A 15,042-nucleotide genomic window follows, 5' to 3' on the forward strand; every position below is an offset into this window, starting at 1 on the left:
CTTGAGTAATTGAAGTGATCTATAAGATCACTTTAGTGTATTCTATTTCTTGCAATTACATGCCTTCAAACCCACATAAATGAGCTTATATCCTTTAAAAACATTTAATTTTTATTTCTGAAAGAGGAAGAACCTGATATATGGTAGTGTGAGAAAGGAAATAATTAAAGCTTATGTCTCCTGAGTATTGGAGGGATTTTCCAGGTAACAGTAACACCTTGAGTACCTTTCAAGACCTCTTCCATTATTTCTGTAGCTCATAAAAGAATACATTTTGTGGAGTACATTTCTAATAATGGAATGAACTTCCTGTATTTGCATATGTCCATCAGTAGCAAAATAAAAACCAATAAAATAAAAATTGGCACTTTTTAAAAGGCTGAACATTGAGTAATTACAAAGAAAGAATAAGAAAGCAAGTGAAGTGAGAAAGATCAAAAGAGAGATGAGTAATTCTTTGCATTTAACTTACTTATTTTGAATTTTTAAAAAATGGTTAATGTGAATGGGTGCAGAATAATTTGGAAGTAGCATTAATCAGAGTGAGAGTGGCATAACAGTGGCGGTCTCTGATCCAAAAAGACACTGTTGGATCGTCCTGGGAATTACGGTCGCTGTGTTACTCCTCTCCATCATCTTCCTCACCCTCCCCTTCTGCCTCCATTCCCCCACATTGTCCCTTCCTTTCTACCATCACCACCACCATTGTCCCACCCGAAAATTTTTTTAAAAAAAGGAAGAATTTTATACAGAACAAGTTTTTTATAAATTCCCTAGGGATCTACAGGTTTTACCAATGCCCAATAAGAAAGAAAATATTGACAAAAACTCACTCAATTTTAGTCATGTGCATGTGTGTGTTTTATTAACTATCTGGAGTTTCATACATTACATTCCGTTGTGCATATTCATTTTTCTCAGCTAATTAATTTATGAGCATTTGGATGAACAGAGATTTAGGAAACTCCTCAAGGACTCCTAAATTGAAGTAATCGAAACACTCGCTCCCATTAGCAATTCACTATGGCGATGTCAAAGTTAGGCAGGAAAATTTCATTCTTAACAGGTACTGTTTCTGCTTGACTGAAATTTTAAAATTATTTATGCCAAAATTTAAATAAACCCAATGGATTCTTAATTAACTAGGGTAACCCTAACATCAATATATTATATATTTTAAAGTAGGCATATGTTAATTATGTTAATGATTTTGCCTTCCTTATTTTTTAGTCACAGTTAAATATGTTAAATATGTTAAATATGTCTTTAAAAGCCAGGTAACTTAATTAGAAACTGCTTATTTTGAAAATTGCCTTTATTTATAGTCTTGTTTTGTTCCTTAAATAACAAGATTTTGTTCCCTTTTCCCATTTGTGTATTTAAAAACCGCAAGGAAATAATTCTGCAGAGCACAGAACTTCTTTTATGCTTTAAAGCTTTAGATTTTGTTTAGAAAAATCTGAAAAATTTATTTATTTTCTGAGGCAATCTTTTTGATAAGTAAAGTTCATGGAAAACCATGTAATTGGTATAAAACTTTTCACTTGGAATTGAATCACTTAATCCTTCTGTACTAGAGTACTTTTGCATCTTGCCTCGAGTAAATTAGTTTCTTTATGTTAAAAAAATTGCTGGAATTATATTTTTCAATTTGAAATTTGCTTACTATCAAAGTGGCTATAATTAATTCTTTTTTTCTGATGATCTGAAAAGCTGTAATGAGAAATTACAAATAACATATCAAAGAAATTTCATAAAGTATACCTGATAACAACACTTCAAGTGTGAGGTACTTTCTTTTTTCACACTGAATTTGATGTTATAATACATGAAAGGCATACAATTAGTGCCATCTAGCGCATTAACCCATCATGCTTGCAATCTTATCAATTCATCACATGCCTTGCTTTTCAGAAGGTATTTTGTAGTCAATTTCTCAAGATCATTTAATTCAAGTTAATATTAAACAGTTGATTTAATTTTAGTTAAACACTAATCTATTTACATGTTACAGTTCTTAAAGAAAGTTCAAATATCAGATAGATCATTATTTTCTTATCATTAGTTTAATTGATTAGAATTTTCATTGAACATTATGTGACCTACACATTTACCCTGTGCATAAAACAGAAGAAATCACTGCTTTAAAAATATAATTTGCTACAGCTGGTAAGTTCAGCAATTGCCTGTGCTAAGTTGGCAATTATATCTGGACAGCAGTTCTCTTATATAGACATTTCCCCCTAGGTTTCAAAAAATATGAGTATTTCTGAGGTCAATGTAGGAGATTTCCTTCATCATGCTCTAGCATTATTAGTTTGAGAAAATACAAGAATGACAAAATTCCATATACTGTACTTAAATTAGCAATGGGCACACCCATGCCTCTTGCCTATTTAGTTCATTAAGAAACTCTTTTGTTAGCTTGAAAAAGCTTTGAGTCAAAAAAAAAAAAAAAAGCTTTGAGTCAGAAAATACGATGACTTGAAAAAAAAATCAAGTTGATTAATAGTAGTAACTAAATGCAGAGACTTCTCCTCCTGAAGGTTAGTCACAGAGAAAATTCAGTTTCAGCTGTATTTCATCTGATAAGCAACCTAACCTCCGGGCAAATGGTAAACTCTGCAAACAGGTGGGCACAACCTATACACCTTATTTCCTTTCCCACCACTTTTTTGCTCCTGGCCGTTCCATGTTCACTTTCTCATCTTTTCAACAACTGCTCCCTATTCTTTTATTTCTCTTCTTCCTACCAATGTCAAACAAAGGAAGATAGGAAAGTTGGAAGCAACAGTTTCACTGACATGGTGGTCTGTTGCCACTTCCCTACAGTGTCAAATAAATTAAAAAAAAAAAAAACACCAGAATTATGGAGACTGCTCCCATTGGGCTCTCAGTCCAAACCAAACTATTTCCCACCTTTAATGTTGGCTTCAATTTCTACTTTCGATTCAAATTATCCTGCCAACTAACCTAGACATAGACTTATCCGATTGACAGCCTGTTAGCTGGAGTGAAAACCCAGATTTAGCCGTTTGTTCAATAAGCATTTATATTAAGTGACAGGCACTATTCTAGTCACTGCAATAGAGTGAAAAAGAACAATGACAAGATTCTTGTTCTCACAAAGCCTACAAGAAATCAGATAAAACAGTAAAAATTAAATAAGTAGGTAATGCATGATAGGGGCAAAGACTATGAAGAAAAATGTACCTAGAGTGATTGGAATGGGACAATGTTAGAAGGCTGGTCATATAGCCCTCTTTGGATAAATAACAAGTGAGTCTGACAGAGGAAATAGTGCTCTAGGGAGAGGAAACTGCTGAGGGCAAAGGCCTTGAGATACAAAGGAGCTTGATAGGTTTAAGAATATTCTGGGCAGGCAAGAAAATATTGAAAGACAATGCATCTGTGGAGGGATGGCACCCGATAGGAGTTCAGATAATGTGGGCTCTTTGGGGCTATGCAAAAAACTTGTATACAATTCTGCATGCAATGGAATATCACTGAAGGGTTTTCTGTAGGAATCTCAAGCTCTGATTAAAGTTTCAAAAAAGTTATTGCTTTGTGGAAAATGCATTATAGAGGACAAGCAAGAAGACCAACTTAAAAATTGATCCCAATAGTTTGCATAGGAAAAATGGGATATTAAATTTGTATTATTAGGGATTAATGAATTGATCATCTGTAGGAAATTAGAAACATTTATTATTAGCTCCAACATTCTTAGACCGTGCTTTTATACACACACACACACACACACACACACACACACACACACACACACACACAAGTATTCTAATAATGCCATTGTATATATGTGATATTGTGGTTTATAATAAGAAATATATATTTGGTCTTCCTCCCCATTTCAGAGCTCCTAAAACCTTGGAATTTCCTAAGAGAACTACATGTATAAAAGGTGTCTTTTGGACCCCGAATAGCCAAAGCAATCTTGAGAAAGAAAAAGGGAGCTGGAGAAATCAGACTCCCTGACTTTAGACTATACTACAAAGCTACAGTAATCAAGACAGTATGGTACTGGCACAAAAACAGAAATATAAATCAATGGAACAGGATAGAAAGCCCAGAGATAAACCCACACACATATGGTCACCTTATCTTTGATAAAGGAGGCAAGAATATACAATGGAGAAAAGACAGCCTCTTCAATAAGTGGTGCTGGGAAAACCAGACAGCTACATGTAAAAGAATGAAATTAGAACACTCCTTAACACCACACACAAAAATAAACTCAAAATGGATTAAAGACCTAAATGTAAGGCCAGACACTAGAAAACTCTTAAGGAAAACATAGGCAGAACACTCTTTGACATAAATCACAGCAAGATCCTTTTTGACCCACCTCTTAGAGTAATGGAAACAAAAAAATAAATAAACAAATGGGACCTAATGAAACTTAAAAGCTTTTGCACAGCATAGGAAACCATAAACAAGATGAAAAGACAACCCCCGGAATGGGAGAAAATATTTGCAAATGAAGCAACTGACAAAGGATTAATCTCCAAAATATACAAGCAGCTCATGCAGCTCAATATCAAAAAAACAAACAACCCGATCCAAAACTGGGCAGAAGACCTAAATAGACATTTCTCCAAAGAAGATATACAGATTGCCAACAAACACATGAAAAGATGCTCAACATCATTAATCATTAGAGAAATGCAAATCAAAACTACCATGAGGTATCACCTCACACCAGTCAGAATGGCCATCATCAAAAAATCTACAAACAGTAAATGCTGGAGAGGGTGTGTAGAAAAGGGAACCCTCTTTCACTGTTGGTGGGAATGTAAATTGATACAGCCACTATGGAGAACAGTATGGAGGTTCCTTAAAAAACTAAAAATAGAACTACCATAAGACCCAGCAATCCCACCACTGGGCATATACCCTGAGAAAACCATAATTCAAAAAGAGTCATGTACCACAATGTTCATTGCAACTCTATTTACAATAGCCAGGATATGGAAGCAGCCTACGTGTCCATTGACAGATGAATGGATAAAGAAGATGTGGCACATATATACAATGGAATATTACTCAGCCATAAAAAGAAACGAAATTGAGTTATTTGTAGTGAGGTGGATGGACCTAGAGTCTGTCTTACAGAGTGAAGTAAAACAAATACCGTATGTTAACACATATATATGGAATCTAAAAAAAAAAAAAATGGTTCTAATGAACCTAGGGGCAGGACAGGAATAAAGACACCGATGTAGAGAATGGGCTTGAGGACATGGGGAGGGGTAAGGGTAAGCTGGGACAAAGTGAGAGAGTAGCACTGACATATATACACTACCAAATGTAAAATAGATAGCTATTGGGAAGCAGCTGCATGGCACAGGGAGATCAGCTTGGTGCTTTGTTACCACCTAGAGGGGTGGGATAGGGAGGGTGGGAGGGAGACGCAAGAGGGAGGGGATATAGGGATATATGTATATGTAGAGCTGATTCACTACGTTCGTTATACAGCAGCAACTAACACAACAATGTAAAACAATTATACTCCAATAAAGATGTTTAAAAAGAAAAGTGTCTTTTGTTATGTTAATGAAGTGACTTTTGTGAGCACCTAAGGATGGGGCTGGTTGCCAGGATTAGATTAGAGGGTTGGAACTTTCAATCCCACCCCAGGACCTCTGGGGAGAGAGGAGAGGTAAGGGTTTAGAAGTTGAATAAATCGCTAATGGCCAATGATTGGATCAACTGTTCCTCTGAAATGAAGCCTGCATAAAACCCAAAAGGACGGAACTCAAGAGGTTCTGGGTTGGTGAACACGAGGAGATCTGGGGAGAGTGGCATCTGGAGAGCACAGAAGCTCTGCACTCTTCCCCATGCCCTGCCCTGTGCATCTCCTCCATCTGATTGTTCCTGAGTTATATCCTTCTATAATAAACTAGTGATTTAATAAGTAAAATGTTTCCTGAATTCTGTGAGCTGCTCTAGCAAATTTCTCAAAGCCCAGAGCGGAGGAGGTCCTGGGAATCTCTGATTTACAGCCTGTGGGTCAGAAGTTGTGGGTAACCTGGGGACCTACCCCACCACTGCCATCTGAAATAGGATGGGGCAGTCTTGTGGGACTGAACCTTTAATCTGTGGAATCTGACATTATCTCCTGGTAGATAGTGTCAGAATTCAGTTAAATTTTAAGACACCCAGCTGGTGTTCTGGAGAATTGCTTGGTGTGGAGAAACATCTCCACACAAGAGTCAAAAGTGAATGTTCTCTGTGAAGATAATTGAGACTTGCAGGTGGAAGACTGATGTTTTCCCTCTTTAATGTGTTAGGAAAATATATGATAAAACAAAATTTCAGAGAATAATCACAGTAGATTAAATGTAGCCTCCTGATATAAGAGGATTTAGAAACTTGCATTCTATTCCTTAACTGTCATTGAGTTTGTCAATAGAATCTATGCGTACTTTGCATTTGTGTTCATTATTGAGTTAGTTGTCCATAAGCACCTATTACATTCAGGAAATATTCTCCTTGAATGTACATTAATGTGGTACGGTCATTACAGATCAGATCTATTGATAACAACAGATTTATCAAAGGCCTATTTATGACAAACAGTATTTTTACTATGAATATTATATGGTCCTTCATGTGAATGTTTACTGCCATTAGGCAAGTTCTTCAGAGAAAAGTTATAATATCCATGTGTAGCACCATAACTGCTGTTTTCTGTAACATTATCAATGTAAAAAAGCCTATGTAGTCTGATTTTTAGATTATCTGCTGGGGATTCCAGGACAAAGAGATAAGTAGCATAAGTTGGAAAACAAGTGATTTTCAAGAGTTCTAAATGTTATTAAAATACCATTGTTTTATATTGATTTCCATGCATTTTCTTGTTGTAAGAATTGCAAAAGTAAAAAGGTATTTTGGAAAGATGATGTTGATGGCTGCATAGATCCAAATCTCCCTGGATCCCCATATAATACCACACAGAGTAACTAGAGGGCAAAACCAAAAACGGGTGAAAAACATGTAAAACAAAATTAGACTGCAAGGTGTCCCTATGAATCACAAAATACAAGCAGGTTGAGACAAACCATCAACAGCCACAGACCTCAGGTTTCAGAGTCTGTAAAGGAGGATACAGAGGAAAGCACACGGTAATGTACTGTGGAATGAGAACCCCAAAGAGCCAAGAGTAATTTCTTGAAAAGCACAATGGGCCAACTTGACGTCAGCAGCTTAAATGGGGAGGATTTTGCCAAACCAAATAGAGGGTGAGTCCAATGAGTATGTTGCAAGATCCGAAATGGCACCAGAAACCTAGCTACAGTACCAGGAACTCTCCAAGATAACCAGCCTGGTGCTTTTCCAGATTCTCGCTCCACAGTGAGGACAGAATTTTGCAAGTGAGATCAAAATGGAGGAGAAGAGAAACAATGGAGACAAAGGAAAGAAAGCGTTCCGATTAACGTCAAGAGGGGACAGGAGACGCACAGACACACACTTTAGGACACTACATAAAAACAACAGAAAAGGCCCTGTGAAATCAGAAACTCTATTGGACCACATCTCCTTGTAAAAGTCCAGAGAAACTAATTTCACATAGAAATGAAAATGGACAAATATTAAGGTCAAATCTCAAAGTTATTTTAAAGAGAATTAGTAGAAAACTGTCATTCTTAAAGACAATGGAAGCATTTCAGAAAGATATGGCCATCAAAAAGATCAAAATTAAAGACTACTCTTTCGGAATAAGCTAAAAGATATTTAAAATAATAAAGGATTTAAAAAGACAATATAAATGAGCACACTTGAAAAGAATGAAAAATAATTACAGACAGACTAAACTACAAAGAACACAAACGCAAATAACCCAACAGTTAATACTTTAAATTAAAGGTAAAAAAAATTAAATAAAAGTGAAATGAAGAAAGAATTAAAAGGACTTTGTGGAAAATTTTAAAAGCTATCAAAAGAAGACTCAACATACAGTTAATAAAAAGCCCTGAAAAAGTTAACCAAAATAAAGAGAACAGAATGAATACCTAAAGCTTTGAAAACTTCCTTTGAATATACCCCAATCCTCAGAATTTCAAGCAAAAATGACCAACAAAAAAGTATATTCTACTGAAATTATTTAACTTAAAAAATAAGTTATTTGAGAATCTAGGCAAAAATAGCAAGTGTCTTAAAAGGGAAAAAAAAGGTATACAATCAGATTTTTTGACAACAAAGGTTTATACTAGAAAAAAAAAAGATAATATACTGAAGTACACAGGAAAAGAAAATGTGAACCATGGGTTTTATATCCAAGAAAATTGACATTCCAGTACAGAGAGCACAAACAAAATTTTATCAATGTGCAAGAAATCACGGTAATATTGGAGATGAATTTCCGACAATCAAAATGACTGAAGAGATATAGATGTAAGACAATGTATTCAGCACAAACTGCTGCTAAAATCACAAAGAGGAAACGGCCAGATCTTTTGTGCTCCCATGTGAAAGAAAACAATGCTTGCAGTCTTTATGAAAAGAAAATTTGAGTGCAATCAAGCCTCTGGACCCAGGCGCCAATGTGGAGGGATTACAGAGGACAAGGGGACATGTTAAACTATACCAACAGTGATTCCCACAGGATGGATTCTTCTCATTGAAATCCATACTATGGGAAATTCTACAGATTAAATGACCTACAGATAGTTAATTTAGAAGGAAAAGAAAGAAATGAAGGAGAAATCTGAACATTAAAAGAGAACTTTAAAAATATATTTGAAAACAAAACAAAAAACTAAACCACAGAATCTAGGATAAACACTTGGGTGATAAACCTAATAAAAATGCAAGGAAATGATTACTCTGAAAGTTGAAAAGCAGTTAGGAGGAGGGAGAGTGATAGGGATGGGGTACATAAATGGGTTTCTGGCAAAGGTCTATTACCTGACCTGGTTTGTGGTTATACATGCATTCACTATACAACTATTCAATAAACTATACAATAGTTTTGGATAGTTTTCTGTCTCTGTGTTTCATTTTACAATAAAAATCACAAAGACAAATTTTATCTGACTTCTATTTTCAGAAAAGGCATGCAAAGTTAAAAAAAATCAAAAAACATTATCCAAACAGAAGTATTATAAAGGTCAGTTAAGCCAAAGACTAAGGATGGTGATATTTTCAGGGGGAATTCAGAAATCATGGCTCTAATGTCAGTAGCATAAGCAGCTGCAAAGGAATAGCAAAGAAGGTTGGGTGATAGGGTGTCATTTTCTGGTCAAGATTAAAGCCAAATATACAAAAGGAATGCTGACACAATAGCAAATATGCTAGAATTTATTTCCTTTCATACCACCACTTTAGGAGTGCTTCTGCCTGTTAGTCTAAACTGAGTTTAGTTGGCTAAATTTCAATCAGATAATCCATATCGTAACTGCTTACATTCAATTTCCTAGTAACTTAACTTTCATAACTTAGTTTTTGTCATATGTCCTCATTTGTGGCTTTCGTTTTTTTCTATGCTCTTTAAATGATGAGCTTTTAGCTCTATTAAAAAAAATAAAAAACACACACAGAAGAGATGAGAATTGCTTTTCAAATGATTTAGTGATTAGTAGAGTTCATTTGGTTATTATAAATTAAGAAAGAGTTAACACACCAATTTATATCAAGAATATTAACAATTTATAACCAAGTGAGCCTTTAAAAATATCCAGGTTTAGAAGTTTATTCACTTGTGTTTAAACACTATTGTAGAGAGTCAAGAGTCTGGGCTTAGAATCACTGTTTTTGGTTGATGTCTAGCTCCTGTCTGGTATTTTCACAGTAAGCATCTTTGCCATAGACATCTTCACTGTAGGCACTGTTACCGCAAATACTTTTGGTGCACAACTACTTAGTGGTAAGGCGATTTTGCTGTAAAAGATAAAATAACTGGTTGTCAGTTTGGTTTCAATTGGTTATCAGTTTGGTTTCATTTCTCTATTGACACAGTTCTGCCATTTTTATTACATAAATCTTAGCCCTTGTAATGGTCTATACAATGACAAGCAGAGGTGGTGGTCTTAAAATAGTGGATGGTAACAACCACTACATATATTGATTTGACAGAAAATACAGTGATAAAACTAACCAGAAGTGGGAAATAAGACATTGTAAAGCAAGATTACATGCTGTGCTAGAAGATGATAACATATCAGTTTGCAAATCCTTTGGTGATTTGAAGATACAGAGTTGAACCCACATTTCATGTAGAACTTTGGGAAGTCTAACAACAGACATGCAACAATATGCCAAGAACAAATGACACTGTAGAGTTTTTCACAACTCAATACAAAGCTCAGTTTACAAGCATGCATCCTAGTATTTGGAAACTGATACCTCTCTCTCAATGAAGGAAGAAATATTAGCCAAAAAGAAAAAGTGTGATGCCAAACAAGGAGACAAAACAACAAACAAAACAAGCAAAGGTATAAAATACTATGAACAAAAGACTGGGAAGACAAGGGCTTAGATGCAACCCACAAAATAAAATCAGTTAGTTGCACAGTATTGCCATGAATGTATACACATTTTAAATGTATTCAAATATTACAGTAAAGTCTTTCTAATTTTGTTGTTCATTTTTATATTTCATTACATCCTTTTTAATGTCCTTCTTTTATTAATTGTTGTTTTATATTTTTCATCAAAATTGCCTTACAGCCAACCAGTTATTGGGCAAAAATTGTTGGGGCAAAGATGCTTATGGTGAAAGTATCTAGAATCAGATCTTCTATTTACTACCTGTATGATCTTGAATAGAGCTCTTTCATAATTTTGGCACAGATTTTCCTATTGTTTAAAATGGCTATAACAATTATCTCGCCAAGTTCTTATAAAATGAAGTGTAATTCATATGGTCTCCTATAAGTAGTAGTAAGGTTCTCTATAAATTAATTCTTTTATTCATTTAAATTATAAAATTAACAAGACTACAGATCAGTTTGAAAACAGATAAAAAACCCATTATACTATTTATTTTAAAAGATCAATTTGATTTTTGCTTATTTCCTATGAGTACTTTTTCCTCATCATTTCAAATATGTACTCTAAACATAAATACATGAAAATATTTATCCAACTTCACTTAACATCATATCTTAAACTTTTCTTCGTATAGGTACATGATATCTATTGTATTTAAATATTGCATACTTATCCACTGGTAGGCTTGGCCAGAAGTTTACTTTTTCTCATATTATAACCACCAATTAAATCAATTTATCTGATATTCTAAAAATTGTATATTTGATATAGTTGTGTATATGTCTTTTTATACATTTTGAGAATTTGCCTAACATAAACTTCCATAAGTAGAATAGTTTTTCAGTATGATAGCTTCAATTTATAAAATAAATTGAAGCATATGAGTATCATTTTAAAAGGTTTTAGCTTTCTCTCTATGACATTGTTTAAAGTTGTTTATGTCTTGCTAATAGATTCCTTCTTCCAAAGTTAGTACACAGGTAACTTCCTATTGAATCTGGCTCTGCTTTATCCCAGATTCTGAAAGATAGGACTAGTTGCAATTGGAGGGACTTTGTTGTGTTATTGTATTAATATATGTAGTTCTACTATTAAAGAGGTGGTATTAAACATTGAATAGAGGTTTTCATTAAGTTCCTAAATGGTGCTAGAAAGTAGTTTTTGAAAGTATGTGAAGAGCTGCAGTCGGTTAAAAACAAATACAATTTATGTATTTAAACACAAGTTTAAATATCAGCTAAGTCCACATAGTCACAGCTGTGTGATATAAATGGTCTTTCCAAATTTATATTATGCAGATTATTGACAGTCATTTGCAAATGACATCAATTCATCAGTGAAAGTTAATTAGAATTTAAATCTGGTGGGACACAGGGCAACTTCACCAGCACAAGTCACTTTCCTTCAAACTAAGGCACCTGAGGTCAGATCAAGCAGGATCCAGTTAAAAGGAATAATTTATCATATTGAGATAAAAAATTAAAAGAGTTCTGGAATCCTATTGGCAGTTTCAAACCCTCCTATTTTCCCTAGTAACTGGAGCCCTCCTCCAAATCAAGAGCAATTGATTTTTCACAGCAATGGATGGAAGACAGATACTTACACACATTAGAAAAAGTACATGTGGGGAACAAGGATGTGGACAAATACAGTATATTTGGACAAATATATGTGGACAAATACAGTATAAAATATGTGTTTTTTACCATAATATAAAAAATTGTAGGAAGTGTATTATTTGATTTCTCTTTCTCTCTCCCCATCTTCCCTCTTTACCCACTTTTGCTGATATTGTCCTTTGTCATATACTTAATCCGTCTTCTCTCCCCATGTTTTTCCAACTTTTTTTCTTTTTTTCCATATTCCCAAATACCTGTTTAAAATGACTCACTAACAGCATTAACATTACATGAACAACCTAACCTTCTAAGTCTCACTGCGGTGGAGTCAGTGGACTATCGTTCTTTAAGAGAAGGCAGAGGCTTGAACATCTCTGAGGTCTTGGCGGGGGGTGGGGGTGTAGGGGGGTGGATGAGATAGTGCATTTTCTTTTAGAACAAAAATATTTAAAAGAAAACTAAAAATAAGGTGGCATAGTTCAGTTAGTCCCCTCTGTAGTGCAATTCTCTCCTGAAGAGAAAAGCTTCCTCTGCAGATGATTAAGTACATACTTTCACATTGTCACTCTACATAATTCCTCATGATCCATCTCCCCAGCCACACACCACCTCACATTTACCAGATGTTTTCCTGGGTAGCAAAAGGTTAATTTTTTGACTTCTATTTGTGTGTATTCTGTGGTTTTATTCTTTATTAAATGTAGTTCAGGCTCTTCACACCAAAGTAGCACATTTTATCAGCACTGTTCAACTTTAACTAGAATGTCACTGGCACAGTGATTCATTCCAGGGTTATCACTTCTTTTCTCACATTCACAAAAGCTGTGAACAGAAACATCAGCTGGAAGAGTGCACTCTCAATGTGGGTGGGAGGTGGGTCTTTGCACAACCATGGTTATTATTAGCAAGAAAATCTGGATTCAGTTCATCTCTCTAAGACAAAACAAGCCCCCAGTGCCCAGCCCTCCAAACTCTAAAAAGAACTCAGAGCGAGATCCTGAAAGAATCCCATCTGAATAAACACTCAATTCTATCAATCTCTCAGGCAAAGGTAATATAGGTGTCATTGTTATAAAGGTAATTCCTTCTAACTTCACTAAAGATTAATAAGTTAGAATCTTTCTTTAGGATTTTCCACAACACCTTTTCCAAAGAAGTCTAACTAGAAGGAAAAAAGAGCAATATACATATCTAAACACAACACTGAAGGCCTAAATTAATAACAATATAACCAGAGTTGGTGAAAACAAAAACAAAACAGAGCAAATGTTATCAGGACTTTTGGATGTACTCTTTGGATGTTACTTCTACTCATTATAGACGTTATCTACAGACACGGTGCTATCTAGGCATTGATAGATGAATGAAATAGACTTTGTCTCTTCTCACCTGGACTTACAAATTTTAAGTGCTAGGCAGGAAAAAGACTGAGCTTTAAGAATCTGTGTAAGATTAAGTCATCCAAATATCTCTGAAGGATGACCAGGAACCAGTCAGGCAAAGAGTTGTGGGAAAAGTCTTCTAAGCAGAGAGAATTCTCAGAACTAAAAGAGAATCAAGTGTGGTTAAAACTCAGAAAAAGAAAGCTGCGAAATGAGGTTGGTGAAGCAGGGGAAGACTAGGTCAAAGAGCAATAAGAAGCCCTTGAAAGATTTATAAAATGTTGGCATAAGCTCTTATTTATATTAATTAGATGATTAATCTATTTGCTGGTGAGAATGGATTGTAATAGACGAAAAATGGGTACAGATAAACATATTGAGGGGCTCTTTAGGCATCCAGGAAACAATAATTTTGAAGCTACAGTTGATGGAGTTTAGTGATGGAGAGATAAACATTAAGAAAAATTTGCTACTGCCTGGTCTGAGAAATCAGGTGGATGGAGGTGCCATTTACCTAGGTAGAAAAGCTTAGTAGAAAAAAATATATATTTGCAGATTTGGAGTGTAGGGGAAGGCAAAATAAAACATTTTGTTTGGAATATGTTACTTTTGAGAGCTTGCGATAAAGCTAATTGGAGATGCAAAAATAAGAGGTACAGGGGTCTGAAAAGAGGCCTAACCCAGCAGTATAAATTTGAGAACTTTGGAATGTAAGTAATATGATAACTAGGGCAATTAATGACATCACCACTGTAGAGAAGACAGAATTAGAAAATGACTGAAGCCTAAGCCATGATAAGCTAGACAACTTTCAAGATGGTGTGCAGTGACCCCTGCCTCCTTGTATTCAACCTTTGTGCAATCCCGTCCCCTAGAGGAACTAGTGACTTACTTCTAACAAACAGAACACAGAATGATAGGATATCACTTCTGAGATTAGGTTGAAAAAGACTCTGACTTCTATCTTGCTTGCCCTTTCTTGCTTTCTGGCTTTCTCATGTGATTAGTGGCCCTGTGGAGAGGCCCACATGACAGATAACTAAGGGAAGTGTCCAGTCAACAACCTGTGAGGGACTAAGTTCTCAACCACATACCTGAGCTTGTAAGAAGATACTTCTCCAGTTGAGTCTTCAACTGAGACTGCAGCCCCAGCCCATAGACTGACTGCAACTCCATGAGAGACCTTGGCCAGAAGTTCCCAACTAAGTTGCAACTGGATCTCTGACTCACAGAAACTGTGAGATAAATGTTTGATGGTTTAAACTTCTAAGCTTTGGGATAATTTGTTGTGCAGAAATCGGTAATGAAATCACCTGAGGATCTTCAGTAGAGAGGAAAATATGATGGAGACTGAGAAGAAATGGTTTTATTAGTAGTCTGGAAATTGGGTGTAGCATGGAAGTCAAAAAAAGAATGTCTGAAGAAGAGAGTCGTTGAAAGCATTTAGAGGAACTTAGAGACCTAGTGAGATGAAGACAGAAAAGATTGGATTTGGTAACATGAACGTCATGGAAACTTTAGTGCATGTA

Source organism: Balaenoptera borealis (genome assembly GCF_965194805.1).
Source record: "Balaenoptera borealis genome assembly, chromosome: 3".
Lineage (NCBI taxonomy): Eukaryota > Metazoa > Chordata > Mammalia > Artiodactyla > Balaenopteridae > Balaenoptera > Balaenoptera borealis.